This window comes from Lynx canadensis, chromosome C2, assembly GCF_007474595.2.
Source record: "Lynx canadensis isolate LIC74 chromosome C2, mLynCan4.pri.v2, whole genome shotgun sequence".
Lineage (NCBI taxonomy): Eukaryota > Metazoa > Chordata > Mammalia > Carnivora > Felidae > Lynx > Lynx canadensis.
In genome coordinates this window covers 68,703,061-68,722,991 of record NC_044311.2, presented here as the reverse complement: position 1 = coordinate 68,722,991, position 19,931 = coordinate 68,703,061, and the positions used below count along the sequence as shown (strand labels likewise).

General features: G+C 34.8%; 1 pseudogene; it reads right to left on the bottom strand.

Moving 5' to 3' along the window:
- Nucleotides 1–3,031: 3,031 nt before the first annotated feature.
- LOC115522858 lies at nucleotides 3,032–3,455 on the bottom strand (annotated as a pseudogene).
- Between the last annotated feature and the right edge of the window lie 16,476 nt (nucleotides 3,456–19,931).

Here is a 19,931-nt window from a genome sequence, read left to right as displayed (position 1 = left end):
TAATAACTCTTCTTCCAACCTATTCAAAATGGACCTGTAAAAGCAATGTAGGCCTTAGTGTTTTAAAATGATCCAATTACAAATAAAATTCAATTTAAAAATTTTATAATTATACTTCAATATGAGTTACACTAGGAAGTAACTAGTTATTATATTAAAAAAAGCAAAGCTAACTAAGGACAAATGAATTAATAAACTAAAACAGTACCCTTTAACTTAACATTCTTCCATTGTATAGTTTCATTTAATAAATCAATCTGCTATTGATCAAACACAGATTTAGTGTCTGGTTAATTTTATGCAAAATGTAATATATACATACATTCAGTCAACAGGCATATATAATATTTTAATATTTGATACCAACGTTAATTATTAATTTTATTTAATATTAAATAAATATTAATTTTAATAATTTTATATTTGATTTTAATCATTATAATAATATAATTGAAAAGCAAATATCTATTTTGCATAATATTTCTTAAAGGACATTTTTGGTTAATCAACATTAAAAATGACTGAAGATAATTTGAATGAAGCTTAAAAGCTTTTAGGTTATTTAGCATTGAAAGTGTATCCCTTCTAATTCATTTCGAAAAAGAAAAAGAAGGATACCAGTTCTGTGTTCTGAAAAGAATCATTATTCAAATAGACTAAAACATAGTTATTCACCTGAAATTCTAATTTTTCACTTTATGCAAAGCCAGCTATTAAATCTGTCCAACCCATTTTGGAAAAATAAGATCATATTAAACATTATTGAATTTAATTGCCCCTACCCACTGCACACAGATAGCTAACGGATTTAATTAGAACTATGGCTCTTGATTGCAGGATAAGGGAAGCAAACTAATATTTATTGCATATGTGTTGTTTGCAAGGCACTCACACCTATTTTTCATCTCCTCAAAACAACTTCACCAAGTACATATTATTTTACACATAAGAAGAAAACATCTGAGATTCAGAAAGAGTGCATGATTTGCCTAATATCATGAAGCTATTAAAAAGTAAACCTATTATCAAATCTATGTGTGCCTTGCTATAAAGCCTAACTCCTTGTAGAACACACTACCTCATTCCTAATGTAGTTAATAATGTACCATCTTAAAATCTAACTTTTTGTACATGCTGACATCTCAAGTGGGCTATAAGATCCTAAATGATTTGGAGCCTGGGATTCCAAAGGTGTGAACTTTAAAATTTGGAGTGTCAATTTAATTCTGTTAGTTACTGGCAAGTAGGAAAAATCTATAGATCTCATTTTACTGATACATAAAATGGGATTATGATATTACCCTGATAAATTTGTATTAGTGAATATGACTTTTTAAGTTCATATGTAACAGATATTTACTGCCAGTACAGATGAATTCCTTTCTTATTTCTTATACGTATTTTATTTTATTCTTATTTTTCACTGGGTCTATCATGTACAAAGAATCTATAAGGATAAATCAAAATTATTAAGCATATATCATGTAGTAGATACTTTTGTGAACATTATCTCTTATTAATATCTCATCACAATCCTCTGAGATGTTAACCTGCCCCAGGGTTTATTCTGCTTATCTTCTAAAAATCTGTATTTTCCATGGGCATTTGATCTTTCCTATGGTCTCACAGCTTTAAATATACTTCTAGATAATTTCTGTGAGTTCCAGACTCCATGTATTCAGCTACATACTTGAAATTGCCATTTGAATGGCTAATCGATATATCAAAAATATATCTGACCTAGAACTCTTCATTTTTGGTTCTGTAACCTAATCCTACCCAGCCTTTGTCAACTTCAGTAAATTATACCTCCATTCAACTACTTGTTCAGGCAAAAACCTCAGAGTCATCATGATTCCTTCCTATTACTCATGATCTGACACATCCTACCCAACAACAAAATTTGCCTATGGGCAAAATTTATACTTCATTTATCCACTTCTGTTATCATTGGAATTGATCATCTTGGATCTCTTTGACCTTCCTGACAGGTCTGTTCCTTCTAATTGCACACTTGTAACCCTTTGGCTCTACATAAGAGCCAGAAGGATCTTTTTGAAGACATAAAGTACATGATCTCTGATGGCTTCCCATTGCCAGGAGAAAAATCCAGACTTCTTACCTTGCCCTACCAATTTCTAGCTGATGTGATTTCTGCCCAGTTTTCCCCCTTGTTATATTTCAGCCATACTATTTTTCAGGGAATTTCTTGAATAGACAAGCTCATTTCTGCCTTCAAAGTTTAATGTTTGCTACTATTTTTAACTTGAACACTTTCCAGCAGTTCTTTCCAGCTCTTCACAGAACAAAGTTTCTTCTTACACTGCAGATATCAAACCCATGTTATCTCTTTAGTGAGTCCTTTCTCATGAGATCATCAAATGTGTGGTTTATGTGAGATCATTTCTAATAGTTTCCTGTTTTATCTCATTCATAACACTTACTGCTACTGGGTTATCCATTTTTCACTTGTGTGTGTGTGTGTGTGTGTGTGTGTGTGTGTATTTGAGTATAAAATAATATATAGTTTATGAAAGCAAAGATCTTTTATGTCTTTTTTTTCTCTCAGCATTGCCTTTTACTTTTTGGAGAAAAGGATAGGAGGAAGAGGGAGGAACAGCCCCAGGTTGTTGCCAGAGTGTATGAGACTGGTGTACAAGGATGAGATGAGATGGCCAGGTGGATGAGATGGCCCCCAAAATTCTTTTCTCTATTAATCTCTATATTCGAGTGAAAATGATATGACATATGCATAATTGTCTAGCACAGGGTATTCAATAAATGTCAGTTACCTTTTCTAGCAGGGTTCTCCATAGGCTATACCTAGATGTCATCATTCTTCCTGTTTCAGGGAATGAAGATCACCTAGAAAACTAGGAAACAAAAAGTACAGTTCAGTTTGGGTAATGCAGTTGGCTAGCTGGCTTGGTGCAGGGCCTTACTGTGTCCCCACCCTCCCCACTCCACTCTGCAGGGTGGGGCCAGGAATAGAGTTTCTCCAGAGACTTCCCTGAGGCCTAATCAGCTTGTCCTAGAAGATTCCATGTGGAGGGCTATGGACTGCAATTATCTGGTGCACAGTCCTCTCTTTTCAGTGATGATAATTGTATGGTTACCGATTTCATGGGCTGTTTTCAGGATCTCAACATTGTGCTCAATGTCTTGGAAATCCACATAATTCACAGCTACGATTTGGTCCCCCTCCTGAAATCTTGCTTGATGTGCATCAGAGTCAGGAATCACCTTGGAGATAAAGATCCCTAGTTGTGAGGCCTTTCCTCCTTGGATATTAAATGCCAACTGAGCTCCAGGGGGCTTCTTCAGTGTGACAGTTCCAGGCAGAAACTGGGTCCTGAGTGATGCACCCTCTCATGAGGAGGAATCCATGCTTGGGGATACTTGTAGGCAGGCAGGAAAACCACAGGGTAGTCATAATAAGGAATCCAGCTGTCCATCTCCAGTAATGCCCCGCAAGCCTCAGGCACCTCGGGTTCCTCAGGCTCTGCTCTCACCGCCAATTCAGACTGGAAACCCGAAGCATATGCCCAGATGGGTCGGAAAGGGCAGGAGCCGCACACAGGCCCTCCTCTTCCTAAAACACCAGGATCTTTTATGTCTTATTCCCAGCCATATTGCCAAGTGCCTAGATCTGCGTGATACATACTAGTTCTCAATGGATATTTATTGGATAAACAAATGGGTAGATAAAGAGATGTTATATTCATTCATGAATGATGAGAAAAGGCTGAAGAGTATAACATTCTAAACAGAAAAATTAAGAATAAACAGAAGTCAGTTTATAGAAATAGGTGTCTACAATCTGTGTGTGACATACATTTATCAATGGTTAACACATAAGCATTGATTTATAAAATACGCATTCAAGAATTCTTCAGAGTGATTTTTCCCCCAATTATCAAGATATGTTTAAAGAATAGTGGCTTCAACTTATCTTAAAATATGTGAACTAACTAGACTTTCATATATTTCTACTCAAGTAAGCGTGAAATTAGCTGAGATGCCTTATATCCTTCTACAAAATGTCAATATGAAATTCAAATCCATCATTGAATGTGGCTAACTTGTTCTTTACAGTTGTTGTATTGTGGCCCTAAGTCAAACACCATCAAATAGCTAACATGCCATCTCATTTTCCATAATTTATACTTGTCACCTCAAATAGAAGAGGTACAGTCAGGGTTGCAACATCACTTGGCTTCAAGGATATCTTGTATTCTCTCCTCCATGGAGGTATATAATCAGACAGCTCTGGCAATGATTGTGGTAGAGTCTCATCTTTGCCAAAATACTTTAGTTTGTTGTGCCCTCCCCACAAGATTCCTGCCCAACAATCACATTTATCAAATGTGGTTGTTACCAAGTGGCATAATTAATTTTCTTATTCTATTTCATGTAGGGAAGGCACGGGAAAGAGAAACCTGTTATGATCCATGTAGAAGCATCACATTAAGATTCCAAAATTGAACTGAGGCAGTTTTTTGAGGGTTTGAATTTGAAGCATTTCATTTCTGTGAAGAAAAGCCTTCAAATGACAGAATGAGGTAACGTGGAAGCTGGAGTAATGTTGACAGATGACTTTTGTCTGGCCTGGTTATTCAATAACTATTATATTGTTTTAGGAAACTCCCAAAAGATAGCAGTGCAGTATGATATAAATTCTGATCAAACAGGGGAGAAGACAAGATAGAGGTCACCTGTTCTCTGATATTAATTCTTTGAGTCTTGCCTCACTTTCCCATCCTTAATGAAGTCCATCTCTTTCTCTCTGAACTCCAAAGATAATTAGTTTGTTCCCTTCTATACTACAACTTATCATATTTATATTGTGGTGTGGTCAGTTGTATACATCTTCCATCTCACACTAGCTTATAGCCTTGTCAAGGGAAGGATCTGAGGTTTATTTTTCTTTCTCATGGATACTAACAATAGATCATAGCACTGGAGTTTCAATGTATGTTTAAACAGTAACTAAAATTGCTCTTAATAAATGTTCATGAAACTTTTGTTAATAATTTGTAAAAATTATCTGTTGGCAGAAAAAAAAGGAAGGAAGGAAGGAAGGAAGGAAGGAAGGAAGGAAGGAAGGAAGGAAGGAAGGAAAGGAGTAGGGAAGAAATAACTCCTAGTTAGAGTTACTTTTTAGATAAGAAGGCTTCAATCTAAGGAGTTTAGCTAAGAGCTAAATTTTCCTCATATTTTCAAACCTTTATTTTAAGTCCACTGGAGGTAGGAATGCCAAGTATCAAGATATCAACTAAAGCTTTCATCCACAAGGTGACAGCTTGCTCCTAATGTTTAAGCAATTAAAAGATCTATCTGGGAGGCACTGCTTTGCCAACATGAAAGTCTTCCGCCTCAGTGACTCTGCCACACATTGCAATCCCTACATGAGTCCCATTGATCTCTTAAGAGAGCAACAATTAATTCCAGGTGTCTCTTTGGGCAAAACATATTCCTGGCTTACTTGTGAAATTGCATGTTTTCTAACAAGTCTCTTTGCTTTCCACATTCAAAGAAAGTGCATTTACCTCATATGATGCAGTGTGTTATAAAAGCAAATATTCTATAGAAAGTATTTGCTATAACTCTCCAGTGTCTCCACAGGGAGTGTCTCCCTCTGTGACCTTGGACAAGTCTTTCCAGCCTCAATTTTCTCTCTTTTAAATGTGAATAATAATTTTGCTGCTTATTGCCTTTCCAGAATAGTAGTGATGGGAGAGGGGAAGTGATATAAAATATTGCAAAAATCAGAAATATAGATGTAAGGTCCTAGGAGAAAGTAGTGTCAGATAGATAGACTCCCTCAGAGATACTACATTTTACTGACAAATCCTCAATATTTGTAGCATGTACAGAGGTAGTATTTGTGCCTAAATTGTTTGGAAGTAAGACAAGAATAAAGCATCTAGGAGAGAATGTAAGAAAATAGCATACAAAAAAAATCAGAATAATTGCACTATTTTCCCCTTCTGAAGATTAAGGGTGAAGCAAGAATTTTGTGTATCTTTAGCCTGGGCTCAAAAGCAAGTAGGAGAAAATTTGGCAAGTAGGAAAAAAAATTCCTAAGCTCACTCTAGGAATATACTATTATCTTCTGTGTTTTCCTATCATTTTTGTATATTAGTTATTACCAAAAGCAGTTATTTGGCTAAGAGAAAAGTAAAACAATATGTAAAGTAGGTTTGATGACAAAAATGTAGACTTCTAATGTGTATACTTCATCCAGTGTGTTTTCTATTGATTATCTGAAAAATTCCTTGTATTATTCCTTGTTCAACCTGAACCAAAATAAAATATTTCTGAATAATATGTTTCTAAAAGTAAGAGTTTCAAGGAATTTGAAACTGTTGTAATATAGTCTAAAGAATTTTTACATGAAGGATCAGAAAGACTGGCTCTGATTTAATATTGTAGGAGAGAAACAGTTTAAATGAGGAAGGACACTTCTGAATTCTTGACTTCTAAGATCTACATTGTTTTATTATGAGAAGATATTTGATTTTCATCTTCAATAATTTGCTTCATTTCACATTTTTTTCTTGTGGTGATTTTGATATTAGGAAAGATTAATTACAAACATTAAAATTGATTCCTTGGATTTAATGGGATTTCTTGAAGTGATTTTATTTATTTATTTATTTACTTACTTACTTACTTACTTACTGATAAGTTATAGGCAAATTACAACTGCCCAAGAGCAATCTCTTCCAGTTTATCAGTGCAAGTATCTGTATGGCTTCAAAGGAAGATAAATAGGCCCCCCATTAAAAAAAATAAATCTATGCAACTAAAAATCAAGAGTTTCTTAGGAAAGTTTTGTAACTAAGAGACAAAAAGAAAAAAAGGATCAATAGTAAAGATGCCCAGACAAGATTTTTTAAATGATGAATTAAACATGTCTATAATGGTAAATTCAAGTTAAGAACCCATTTAGTCTTGGTTCAATATCCTAAGCATATTTTCAGAAGGCAAATAAATCCACATATTTTGTTCTCCTAAGTATCCTAAGATACTATATTCTGGGATTTCATAGCTCCTATACTCCCAGTTTCTGGTTAAATGATCTGTTTCTTATGTCATCAGAAATAAAAATTCTGCTTAGGTAAAGAGTTAAAAATGGATACTTTGCTTTTTGCTTCTTATTACCTTTTGCATTTTAACTTATCTCTTTAAAGGAAAATGGCATGTTCTTTTTGGTATCAGGCTACATCAAAACTAATGACTTACCATCTCGGGATGGATGGGGTGAAAGTCATCTTAGAAAGCAAATGGTCTGACAGAAGTAAAGGTGCTACCTTCAGCATGAATTTTTTAAGCACTCTCTGGTTTAGAAGGATATTAATTAACAATTAAATAATTAAAAAAAAAACCCTGAAGGTAGTTCAGAAAGAAAGAGACCATCTTTGAGTAACAGAAAAAAGAAAATTAATTTCAGTTATTGCATAGTATTAAAATGGTAAATCAATTTATTTATCTTTGCTGGAATAAGGTAGTATAATACTAAGTATGGTGTAATGGAGTTAAGTGTTGTTGGTTTGTTATTATATGTTTTATTCTTCATTCATTCAGCAATTATTGAGTGTTTACTGTAAGAATAATAATAGCTAATATTCATTTTGTGCTCACTATGTTCTAAGCATTCTTCTAAGTCTTTTATTTATTGTTTGTTTGTTTGTTTATTTGTTTATTTATTTATTTTTATGAGTTCACTCATTCTGTACTCTGAACAATCTGGGCAATTGGTATGCTTTTTAACACTTTTGTTTTTCAGATAAGGAAGATGAGGCAGAAGGAAGTAATTAGTTTCAAATCACACACATAGTTAGTGTAAAGCCCAAATTCTAATCCCAGAAGTCTGTCTTCAAAGTCCCCAATATCTTTTCTTTTAGGAATAGTGATAGATGATATCCTAGTTCTGCTTTCAAAGAGCCTAAGCTCTGAAAAGGGGGAGGGATGGTCACACATGTGTAATACCCAGTAGAAAATCTCAAGGTAGACAGGAGACATCAGGAAGATTTCAGAGAAATGATGCCTTCAAGGGGCAACATTCTCCCCAAGGATAGAGAGAAGTCAACAAATACACATATATAAACAATTAAACCATAGAAAGTGTTAGATATTATGTTTGCATTATGTATCAATCATAGTGGGAGCACAGAGGAGAATGTAACAAATATCCTAGCAGCTGCAGAGAAGAATAGAAAAAAGAAGGGGCGCCTGGGTGGCGCAGTCGGTTAAGCGTCCGACTTCAGCCAGGTCACGATCTCGCAGTCTGTGAGTTCGAGCCCCGCGTCGGGCTCTGGGCTGATGGCTCAGAGCCTGGAACCTGTTTCCGATTCTGTGTCTCCTTCTCTCTCTGCCCCTCCCCCATTCATGCTCTGTCTCTCTCTGTCCCAAAAATAAAATTAAAAAAAAAAAAAATATGTTGAAAAAAAAAAAAGAAAAAAGTTTCCTGAATCTGGAAAGGGAAACAGATGATCCAAGGGAAAAGTTGAGAAAAGTGAGTACTGAGAAGAAGTAAACAAGTCTGGTGGAGCATGAGATAGCCAGACATGTCTGAGGATAGCAGGGACTTCAATTTACTTAGAGCACAGAAGGGGGAGTAGGTATCTACTTTAATGTAGAACCTCGACATATGGCAAAGAAGATCACTAAGAAAAGGAATAAATGAAATACTGTTTACTTTCCTCTATAAAGATCCTCAGCCAATCACAAACTCTTTCTACAAAAGGAGGGAGAGGGTTTGTTATAACATGAATCCTTAGTAAAAGAACTACTATGGAGTCAGGCCCTTTAATACATAATTTATTCAATCATTTATTCAGTCATTATGTTCAATATCTTTATGTCATTTATGTCTTTATGACATTCTATGTCGTTATGACATTATGTCAATGTCAGTGTGCTAGGGACCTTAAGGGACACAAAGGTGAAGATAAATAGCATCCGTCCTCTAGATACACCCTTAAACCCTTTCAGGCAGAGCCATGGCATACTGGCTTAGTAACAATTCTGATGAGGTGGTGCCCATGCAGACGTAGGTGTTACGTATTTTGAATACTAGTCCTGCTTGCAGGTAAGTCACCTTTTGCTGAAGCACGTTCATAAAATGTTGTAATGGCCCGTTTTACATTTTAAAGGATTATTTGTGTCAGTTGTTAAAGGCAGTCATTATTCAAAAGTGAATAATAGAAACTTACAATTAAGTTTTATTAAACAATGAAAATAAATACTCAAAACTCCTTGCTTTTTAAAAATATATTTTACTCTTTTCTATGCTCTTGAAGTTATTGTTTATTTTATCTGTATTGTAGAAATACTATGCAGGGATGTGCTACTTACCATTCATCTCTTTCCAACTTTGCATTCAGTGATAAATTTGATAGATGTTAAAAAATAGTTAGGATTATTTGCATCATGAATATAATCAAATCTATAAATTAGAACTCTATTTTTCCCCTGAAATCTGGTTGTTAAATATTTATCAGCACATAACTGCTCATTCATAAAATAGCAATACAAAGTGTATCACTGTGTGTTCTTACCTGCTCCAATTAGAGTAGACCAGTACCCCAGTCTGATTTCCTCAGAAATTAGAAGCTCATGCTCCCCACCCATGTCCCTAACATCAGCAAGTTTAGACTAACCTCTAGCACCATCCTACCATATATTCTGAGTTTCCTGGCATATTGGTTCTCAACCCTGGCTATACATTGGAAACACCTAAAGAGCATTAAAAATTTTCCAATTCTTGCATATATCAGAGCATTTGATTCAGATCATCTACCAGTAAGAACTGGAATATATATAATCCCAAGGTTATTGTAGTTGTAAAGCCAAGGCTGAAAAAGTACATCAGAACTTACCAGTAACATGGGTGTTGCTGGAGTGAGTCATCTTTTGTTGCTTAAAGAGAATGTATTTCACCTCCCACAAAGTAAGCATGGGGGAGAACCAAGTGGTGGTTAGAAATGACCAGAAGCCATGCTTAAAACAAAACAAAACAAAACAAGGATTCCCACCAACTGTCCCATCACCCTGTTTCCTCCCTAGCCAGGAATAATGCCCTTTAACAATCGCGTTTTGTTCAGTTAGTGAACTGAACACTGTAGGCTAAGTAAGGGCTGCCAGGTCAGAATAGGTTTGGTGCTGGTTCCCTCAAAGACTACTTGTCATCATCTTCCTTTGCTTCTTTCCAGAGAATCTATTTTAAACTTTTGAAACATAAAAGAATCTGGGGCTCCTGGGTGGCTCAGACGGTTAAGCATTCGACGTCAGCTCAGGTCATGATCTCAGGGGCTGTGAGTTCAAACCCCACGTTGGGCTCTGTGCTGACAGCACAGAGCCTGGCGCTCTCTTTGAATTCTGTGTCTCCCTCTCTCTGTCCCTCCTCTGCCCCAGCTCACACTCTGTCTCTCTCCCTGTCTCTCTGTCTCTCAAAAATAAATCAACATTAAAAAATGTGTTTGAAACATAAAAGAATCTAATTATATCCCATTAATCGAAACAGAGGGCCCCCTATCCTGGCCCTCCCTCTTCTAGGGAAAGCTACCTTTTAGTATTACAAGGTGCTGTCCTTTTCTTCTTTCCTAAGGGGAGAATGTTTTTAGTAAATCCCAAGAAGCTTTATGATCTTCATTTTTCTTTGGTAGAAAAATAACACAAACTAATCTCTGAAAGAAAAATTATTTTAGAGAAATTTTAAAAGGTAAATTTATATATTTCCATCTCTTTCCACCTTGAAACCACTATTCACCCTGGCATACCTGTTTCTTTGTTATACATATGTATTATCATCACTACTTAAAAACTATCTCCTTGTGGACAAATTTTACGGTGTCATCGATCACCACCTCCTACTGTTTACAATTTTAATATGGCAGAAGTGATGGGATATCACTTTTATATTATGTTATATAAAACTCCATCTTGCTAGCTCATTTGTTCTAGTCAGGCTGCTTTCTCTCTCTCTCTCTCTCTCTCTCTCTCTCTCTCTGTGCATTTGGAAGAGTCAAAGTACTGAATGTTGCCAATAACCATCTAAATGGGGAAGCATTTGCTTCCTTAGTCAATCTCCAGATAAGAACCTAACACTGGCTAATACATTCATTGGTTTTTTTTTTTTAATACACCCTTTTTAAAAAAAAGTTTGTTTGTTTGTTTGTTTATTTATTTATTTATTTATTTATTTATTTATTTACTGAGAGAGAAAGAGAGAGAGCAGCAGGGGATGGGAAGAGAATCTGAAACAGGCTCTGTACTGTCAATTTGGAGCTGACACAGGGCTTGAACCCACAAACTGTGAGATCATGACCTGAGCCGAAATCAACAGTCGCATGCGTAACTAATTAAGCTGATTGGGGTCTGTTGATACTCCAAGCAGAGGATCCAGCTAAGCCATGCCTAGGTTTCTGACTTGTGAGAGAATATACAAATGTTACATTTACCTACTAGTTTGTAGTAATTTGTTAAACACAATCACCTTTAAAATAATTGTCCACCTCTTCAGTGTGACATCCATCTTGCCAAACAGTTGACCCAACATTTCCTTCTAGCTTCTCCTGTTGGTCAACTGATCCAAGCACCTATGAAAAGCCCATGCACATTTATACTTCCATTTCCTTGCTTATGTTCTTCCATCTGCTTAGAATGGCCTTCACAGTTTTTAAAACATGAAGAGCAACCATTTATCCTTGGAAGCCAAATATAATAACCACCTCTATGCTCTCAATAAAAGCACTCTCACCCACTACCCCCTCAAGGTCGACTTAATTGGCTCATCTTTTGTGTGTTCATAAATTTCCTCTATACCTGTCTTATAGGGTTTATCATATTGTGTCAGGGTCAGTTTTTGTGTTTTGTTTCCTTTTATATTGCGAGTTCCCAGATAGTGAGCACTGGGTACTATTTATCTTTATGTCCCCAGAACCTAGGCTAGTGCTTTGACATATATCTGCCATCCCATAAATGTGTGTTAAATTGAATTGAACTGAATTTATCCTGCCATAGTTCGAAAATGTCAATGTTTGGCACATTGTAGGCACAACAAAATCTTAAATGAGTATTCTGTGTATAATTGCTTATATTTTTAAACAATATTATCTAAGCTAAAAAAGAATCACTGGGGACAGTAGTCTGCTTTAATGAGATAGGGGCAATTCAAGCTACAGAAATTACCTAATGGATTTTGCTGATAACATTAGGGGCTGGCAATTCCATTTCACAATTATATGATGCTTAGAGAAGAGTTGAATAAATACCTAACATTAGGATGCAGAAGAAAATGAAGCAACTAAGAATCTGATAGAGAAATGTATGTAATTATGTTTTTTTGAAAGAAGGCAATACATTGAGAATCAAACCAAAGAAATGAAAAGCTGACTTCCAATTATTCAATAAAACGTAGTGTTTTGCAATAGACAAGCTGCCAAAATACTTTCGTGTTAGGGATAGGTAACCTCTAAAATGACTTGGCAATATAATAGTGTAATATAAATTCATTGCAGAAAATGAAAGTGGAATATAGGGAAGAGGATATAATCCTAACAGTGTATTAAGATGCTAGACATAATACTCAAAATCATGTAAAGACTAAAGGATAATATATTTGAACCAGGGGTGTTCATGTCTCCAAGGTTTAAGAAGCTTTTCATTGAAAGTAAAAGAAAAGAATGACATAATTACTGTACTGCTTGAATACCTGGACCAATCTGAACTCAAAAGTTGGAAATAATTTGTAGCAAAAGGTGAGGTATGGCTAGAACCTTCCGGAATATTACTACTCTTCATCCTCGAAATTTTCAGTCATGTGTTTCCCCAGAATTTCTGGTAGAAGTCCAGTAGCTCCAGTTAACATCAATATAACCTTTGATGAAGTGAAAAACTCTAACATGCATGCTACTTTTCTCAGAGAGGATTGAGTCTCTGCTTTAATCCTGGAATGAATACAGAGACTCCTACCTATTTTGAAGCCTCAGTTTAAACGTGCACTTCTGAGTCCTGTAACCTGCTGCATCTGTCATCCTGGGCAAACGTTAAAAGTCTTTTAATTTTCAGCATTTCCATATGAAAAAGAACGATAGCTTCTTGTATTGGGGCTATTAATGGACACTTGATAGTTTGAATATAAAATAAACCTAACACAGTCTGATATGTAGTAGGCTCTTCAGATATATCTGTTCTTTGTCTTGTCCTTGTATGTTAGGTTCTTAAGGGAACTGCACTGAAATTGGGGTTTACTATTAAAACTCCAGGTTTATAAAGGTCTTGGCCTTACATGTTCAGGGTAAACTTGCTCCCATGTTCTCCCTGCATTTTAGGGCTGAGCTGTCTTTTTTTCCATTTCTGCTTACACCTATCTTTTGGGATTGATAGAGTAAGTCTTTGGAAAATGCTTTTATTTTGTTAAATGTTCTTTCTGAGTTATTTGAGGGTGCTAGTAAAAATTTAAACTGAGTTGCAATATTGTAAGTTTTAACCGGCAGCTGAGTTAAAACAAATTCTCTAGGTTCTATCTTTCTTTCTAGGTCTGTATCCCTCTATTAAACTTAGGAGGTTTTGTAGAGAGCCGATTGGATCAGGAACAACAAAGAATCTCCAAATGTGGTACAATTTGACCCTCGGAGTATAATTCTTGTTAGAACTAGCAGCCCACAAGAGGTAATTTTCTGTGTATCAGGAACTCTTTATCATCAAACACAAAATAAACACTAAAGGTGTAGATTCTTCTATGTTTGTTTTTTTGTTTGTTTGTTTTGTTTTACCCTTCAAGGAACAGAAGATACAAAAGATAACTGTCAGTTTAATTCTATTTCTTATTTTCAAAAAGACCACAAAGAATGTTTGGTTGAACTATTTTTTCTTAATTAAAATTAGTTTTTTATCTTATTTTAAATCATTACTTTTGGAACTGGACAATAATTATGCCAGGTCTGGTTCTTTTTTTTTTTTTTTTTTTTTTTTTGTCCTCACTCAAGACAGTCAAATTATAACAGAACTCATCCAGGGGCGCCTGGGTGGTTCAGTTGGTTAAGCATCTGACTTTAGCTCAGGTCATGATCTCATAGTACATGAGTTTGATCCCCACATTGGGCTCTGTGCTGAAAGCTCAGAGCCTGGATCCTGCTCAGATTCTGTGTCTCCCTCTCTCTCTGCCCCTACCTTGCTCACACTCTGTCTCTGTCTCTCTCTCTCAAAGATAAATAAACGTTAAAAAATTTTTAAAAAAGAAAAAAAAAGAACTCATCCATCTACCTATCACTGAGTTGCATTACTTAAGCTATAGGATTCTTAACACTTAGAAAAATTCAGTTAGTTCACCTATGCCATTATGTTTAATCAGTTTGGTTTTATTAACAATTTTAATAATATTTTAAAGGAATTCTAAATTTAAAATTAATGATAAGTTAATGGTAATTAATTATTCTCATGAGTGAGGTTTCTGACACATTCCCGAGAAAAAAAGAAGAGCATGATATTCATCTCACTTGGCTTGGCAGCATGAAAAATATAGAAAGATTACCCAATTTAGATTAAGAACACCTTGGTTCTTCTGTGTCCAACATTACTGTCTGTGTGATTTTGGCCAAGATATTTAAATTTTATAAAAACTGCCATGCTAATTTCAGCCCTGCCTACCTCACATGATTTCTGTAAATATCATAGTTTAAAGTATAGTATTTATAAACAAACTTTAAATCGCAATGTGTATGAATTTAAAGGATTATTTTTGTGATCGTTTCTAAGTATAGACTCGAATTACATTTGTTTGATGTATTTTGACAATCAAGTTTTCTTTCACAAATTGAAATCCAATTAGATCTCTGCAGACCATTATGAACACAGGGACTTATTTGATAGAGTTATTTGATTTATTTATATAAATGTACAATTCAGAGTGCCATTGTTACAACTTATTGAAAAAGAGTAAATATGCAAACACTATGAAATATTATGTGACACAAAACCAACATTTAATATCCGCTGCTTTATTTTCCCTTCTATTATTTATTTAGCATTTTCCTCTATTGTTTGTAAATCCAGTATTAATGGCAGATATATATGTCTCTTGGAGTTAATTAATGGTGCCAGGGAAACACTATATTCTTCAAGTATAAAACAGTATTAGTATTGCTGTACTACCAATAGGATATATTCACATAATTTTACAGTATATAGAGTACCTGAACTAGGTCTTTATAATCACTGTAAATGAGGAAGTTGTGACTCAGAAGTTATATCAATTACCTAGGGTCAATCAGTTGATTATTTGATAGATATAGATTGATAACTGGGTTTTAGTCTACCTTTAGATAAGTAAAATCATTTATTCCTCTATTTTGAACAGCAGATCCTAACTTGAGCTATCTTAATTTGATTTTTTTTAAAAAAGCTATCTTAACTTGATAAAATCAGCCAATATATTGTAATACTAACTATTGGTGAGCAACATTCGCTGAAAGGATAGGTTATTCTTAAAAAATAGTATCCCATCTTTTTAAATCACAGGTAGTACTTTGAAACTCACTGAGTTCTTTAATAAAAATGTATTAAGATCCAAGCAATTTGCTAGTTTCTTGGGAGAACATAAAGGTAATCTATCTTCAGATAATATAATTGAGCTGATTCAAAACAAGAAATATATTGAAACTGCTCAAGATGTTAAAAGTTAAGTACCAACATAAATAGTCCAGACAAAAGTGTCATAGGATGGTATAGGTAAAAGCCTGCATCTTTTTTCTGTCACACACTTGAAGGAAGATAATTCTCTCATATGCTTCCTCTGTGAGTAGAACAAGATTTTTAACAGATTACATCATGCATAAAGCATATAGAAATTCCAGAACATCTTCTGTAATACATCTCTCTTTTTCTCTCTGCTATGATTCTTTATACACAAATACATCAGGATTCCATCATTGGAAACCATTGTCTTTGGTTTCTAGTTGGGTAGAATAAAAGGTTTAGAAGTTTTAATGAAGTGGACTGACTTAACATTGTAGAGGTTTTAGGTGAATTGGAAACAGTGGGTGACACATTCTGTGCACAAGTTCATCTTCCACAAAATTATATGAATAGGAAGGGTAAGTGCTAACTTGCCCAATATTAATGTCTTATAGAATGTCTTCCCAAAGATAGGAAGATGTCCTCGTATGGTGAAGAATCTCTGGTGAATTGAAAACAGTCTATAAAAACCATACAAATAAATATGTAAGCATTCAGCTTGATAAAATATTGATCAGTGCTAGCTACCAGTCTGAAGCTGTGCCATGTAGCCACAATCACAAAGCTTGACTGAAGACTCTGATCAAGCCAAAGAAAGGATTGTTGGCCCAGCCATGATGAAGCACTGGCAGAACAGTATTGGTGGCCAATGTGTTGAATTGTCATAAGAGGATTTCTCTCCAGCGAAGGAAAGTAAATGATAAGTTCCTCATATTGTAAATTATAAGGTTCTGGCACTCAGCCTAGTTGAATCACTGTATACTGCCACATTATGCAAAAGGCAGTAGGAAGGCATGCACCTGCTCCTTTGTCACCGAGTTTCCTCCCAATAAACACTATTTATTCTAGGACTGTTGTTAGTGTTGCTTAGTCATTCATCTATGTGTGCTTATCTGATAGTAATAAGAATGGTATATGTTAGGGATGCATGGAAAATCTATTTTGGTGCACAGATATCCTGTTTGGTTGGGGAGAGAGAAATATTTGTATATAAACGACTGTTTGTTATGAATTAGGGCTACAGATTCATGTAGGATTAGCCTGTTGTTATGAAATGTCATGATTGGACCTCTTACACAAACTTTATTCAACACCAAACTTTAAGACAGGCAATTTTCGTTTCTGTTCTTTGGTGAGGATCAGGGTCATTTGTGATAGGTTCCAGCTTTATAAAGGAGCTAATTTTATAAGTTACTAAGTAATGTATACCCTGGTCTTCTTCTTTCCTCTCCTACAACTTTTGATCTATAAAAACTGAAAATCCAGTTCACTAATATGTGTGTGCGTGTGTGCACGCATGTGTGTTTATGCATTTTACTCTGCAGCTCTGCACCTCATTGGGTTTTTAATTTATCATTATATTTCACATTTAGAATTTTCATTTGGTTAAGTTGGAAATCTTTTGTATAAAATTTTAGAGGTTCTTATTTTCTGCTCATATTTTCAAGTTTGTATTTAATTTCTTGAAACAATAAGCATGGGTTTTAAAATTACTTGTCTGTATCCCTGGAGGTCTTGATTCTGTCCCCCTGGGGATGAGGTGGCTACTTCTCACTCATGGTGAATAGTTTTCTTGGGGCTAAAAGATTTTATCTACTAGCTACTCAATTTTATTGTAAAATTATTTGGGGAAATTCTTTGTGACCTAGGATTATGATGGGTTTATCCAGAGAGAATTTATTTTGCTTTTATATAAATAAAATAACTTGCTTTTGCCAGTTATTTTGGGCCCATCCAGTCAGAGGTCATATTAAAATATATTAACACTTTGAAGGTTTTGGAAACTAACACACAGTATGAATTTGGATTAGATTGAGGATTGGCTCTCAGAAGTAGGTGTTTTCCACCATTGATTGCTCTTCTCAAAAACAAAGTATATCTACTATATCTCCTAATTTCTTACTTATAGGTAAAAATGGCATAAGCAAGTTTGAGAATAAACACAATTGATTCGTGGTCAGTATTCAACTCAGCTGATATTGACATCAGGCATTAAGACATTGCCTAATCCAGCAAGTCAGGTGAGTTTAGGTAAGATAATTTTTTCAGTATTTTAGTTTGGCTGGACTATAGCTAAGGAGATCAGTAGAATTCTATTATGGTAAATCAGGTGAGAAAGAAAGACTTTGCATTACAATAGTGCTACTTGGAATTTATAGGAAGGAGCAGTATGAGAATCAATCAGGATCTGAATGAAAAGGATTCAGTAAATGATATTATCAAGAGAGGGAAGAGTCAGATATAAATAAATCTATCATCAGTAACAAACGATGGCTTTAATCACAAAAATGTCACACCATCAAAATCTCTATATTATCAACTCATCAAGACTAAAGGCAAGTGGATGAAGATAAGTGATATTAACAGTTGTTTTGAAGCAGTGAGTTATTTCTAAAAGTCTAGGAGTAGAAAACATTAAGACAGGATCTTGATGCAGCATATTTTCTGTTTTCCAATATAATATGTATAAACATATGCATATGTATTTTAGCATGAAGATAAACAAAATCCTTTAATTTCATATTTATTCCTTTTCCTTAATCAGTAATTTGTTAGCAAACACTAAGGAGGTTTTGAATTATGGGGTAGGGGATTGTATACTGAAAAGTCTAGTCAAAACAAATACATTTCCTCAATTGCATTTGTAAAATTTGAATTATTATTATGATTGCTTCTACTTCCACTCAAAGTTAAGTTTTAGACATACCTGAAGAAGAAGATTAACACTTCTTATAGGATAAAAAGGAAGAAAAAAATCATCTAAAAAAAATACACACAAAATTTTCCCTACTTAGTAAAGCAGCTGCTGCTCCCACCTGCTGCAGTTTATCATTGAATAAAAATTAAATACATGATACCCTGGAGGTAATTTTTCAATTACATAAAATGAATAAACCATGATGATAGAAGAAACTGCCAACACTTAACCACACCAATACATGTACAAATAAATTATTTATATTATTTTATTGTCTTCCAGTTTTATTTTAAGGCAGAGTTCACAATTGGGCAAAAGCAAAAGATGAACACTTTTTGGTACCAACTATTAATTACATGACAATCAACCTAGTCATAAGTGGCAATGCAAAGTTATCCTTAATATTGCTGGAAGTAACAGATTGAGTATATGCCCTTTGTGCTTTTGTTTTCCCTTTTGTATTTACCTACCATATGGCTTGTGGCAATCCGGGAACAGTGAAGTGATTATCCTTACTAACCTTAAAGATAGTAATACTTAATGAATGTGAGTCAGATATATATTTGCATGAAATCATGACGTTTGTCTTGGTCTTATGAAAGTATTCTTTTTTTTCCTCTACATCTTCAGCCCAACTACGGCTTAGGCTGTCTCATTTCGAAAATGGATTATTCTGTCCTTTTTCTGTAAATTCAGTCTAGCAATGGTGTGCTTTAATACATTCAGTAAAATTAGAGTTGCTGTCCAATTTATAATCTCAATCACAGAAATTTTTCTCCTAATGTGTACTTTCCTTTATTTTGTTGCTATTTCACACGTTAACAGTGCTTCCGCTTTCAACAGTGATGGCCTAAAGAAAGGGAGAGTTGTGAAGCTACTTCCCCTTTTTCTCAACCACTGTTCATATAAACCTTTTATCCACCCCTGGTACTGGATGCCATGGAGTAGGGGACTTGTCTACAGTTTTACTTCATTCGTATAAATAACAGTTGACTGGTGATTCTAGCATAGAGGGCACATGTTGTTTTCTTGGACAGCACCCCATTTTACTTCACCAGTCCAAAAGGATCCAAATGAGTAGACTCATTTCCCTTCATTTCCTGCCCGTTCTCCCCCTTACCTCATCACCTTCATTGGTACAGTATTTGAGATGAGCTAAGTAAATATCAAGAACCACAGGGTCCATTTGGTTGTTCCTATACATACCCATTTTGGGGCTAGGAGGATGACTCCATAATCTTCTTTCTAGGCAAAATGTACTATGGCCTTTTCATGGTTAACAAAGGGCAGTTTGGAAAATGTCAAGCTTAAAAAAAAAATCCCTGGATGGGGAGTGAAGGCAAGTTCTGTAATTGTTCCATAGATTTACTCAAATCATCAGGTAATACATATTGAGTATCTTATTCTATTGATTGAAGAAGATGGGGAAGAGGGTAGACAATCTATCTTAAAACACCAAGAAAGCTAACCTTTCTCAGTGATACATATA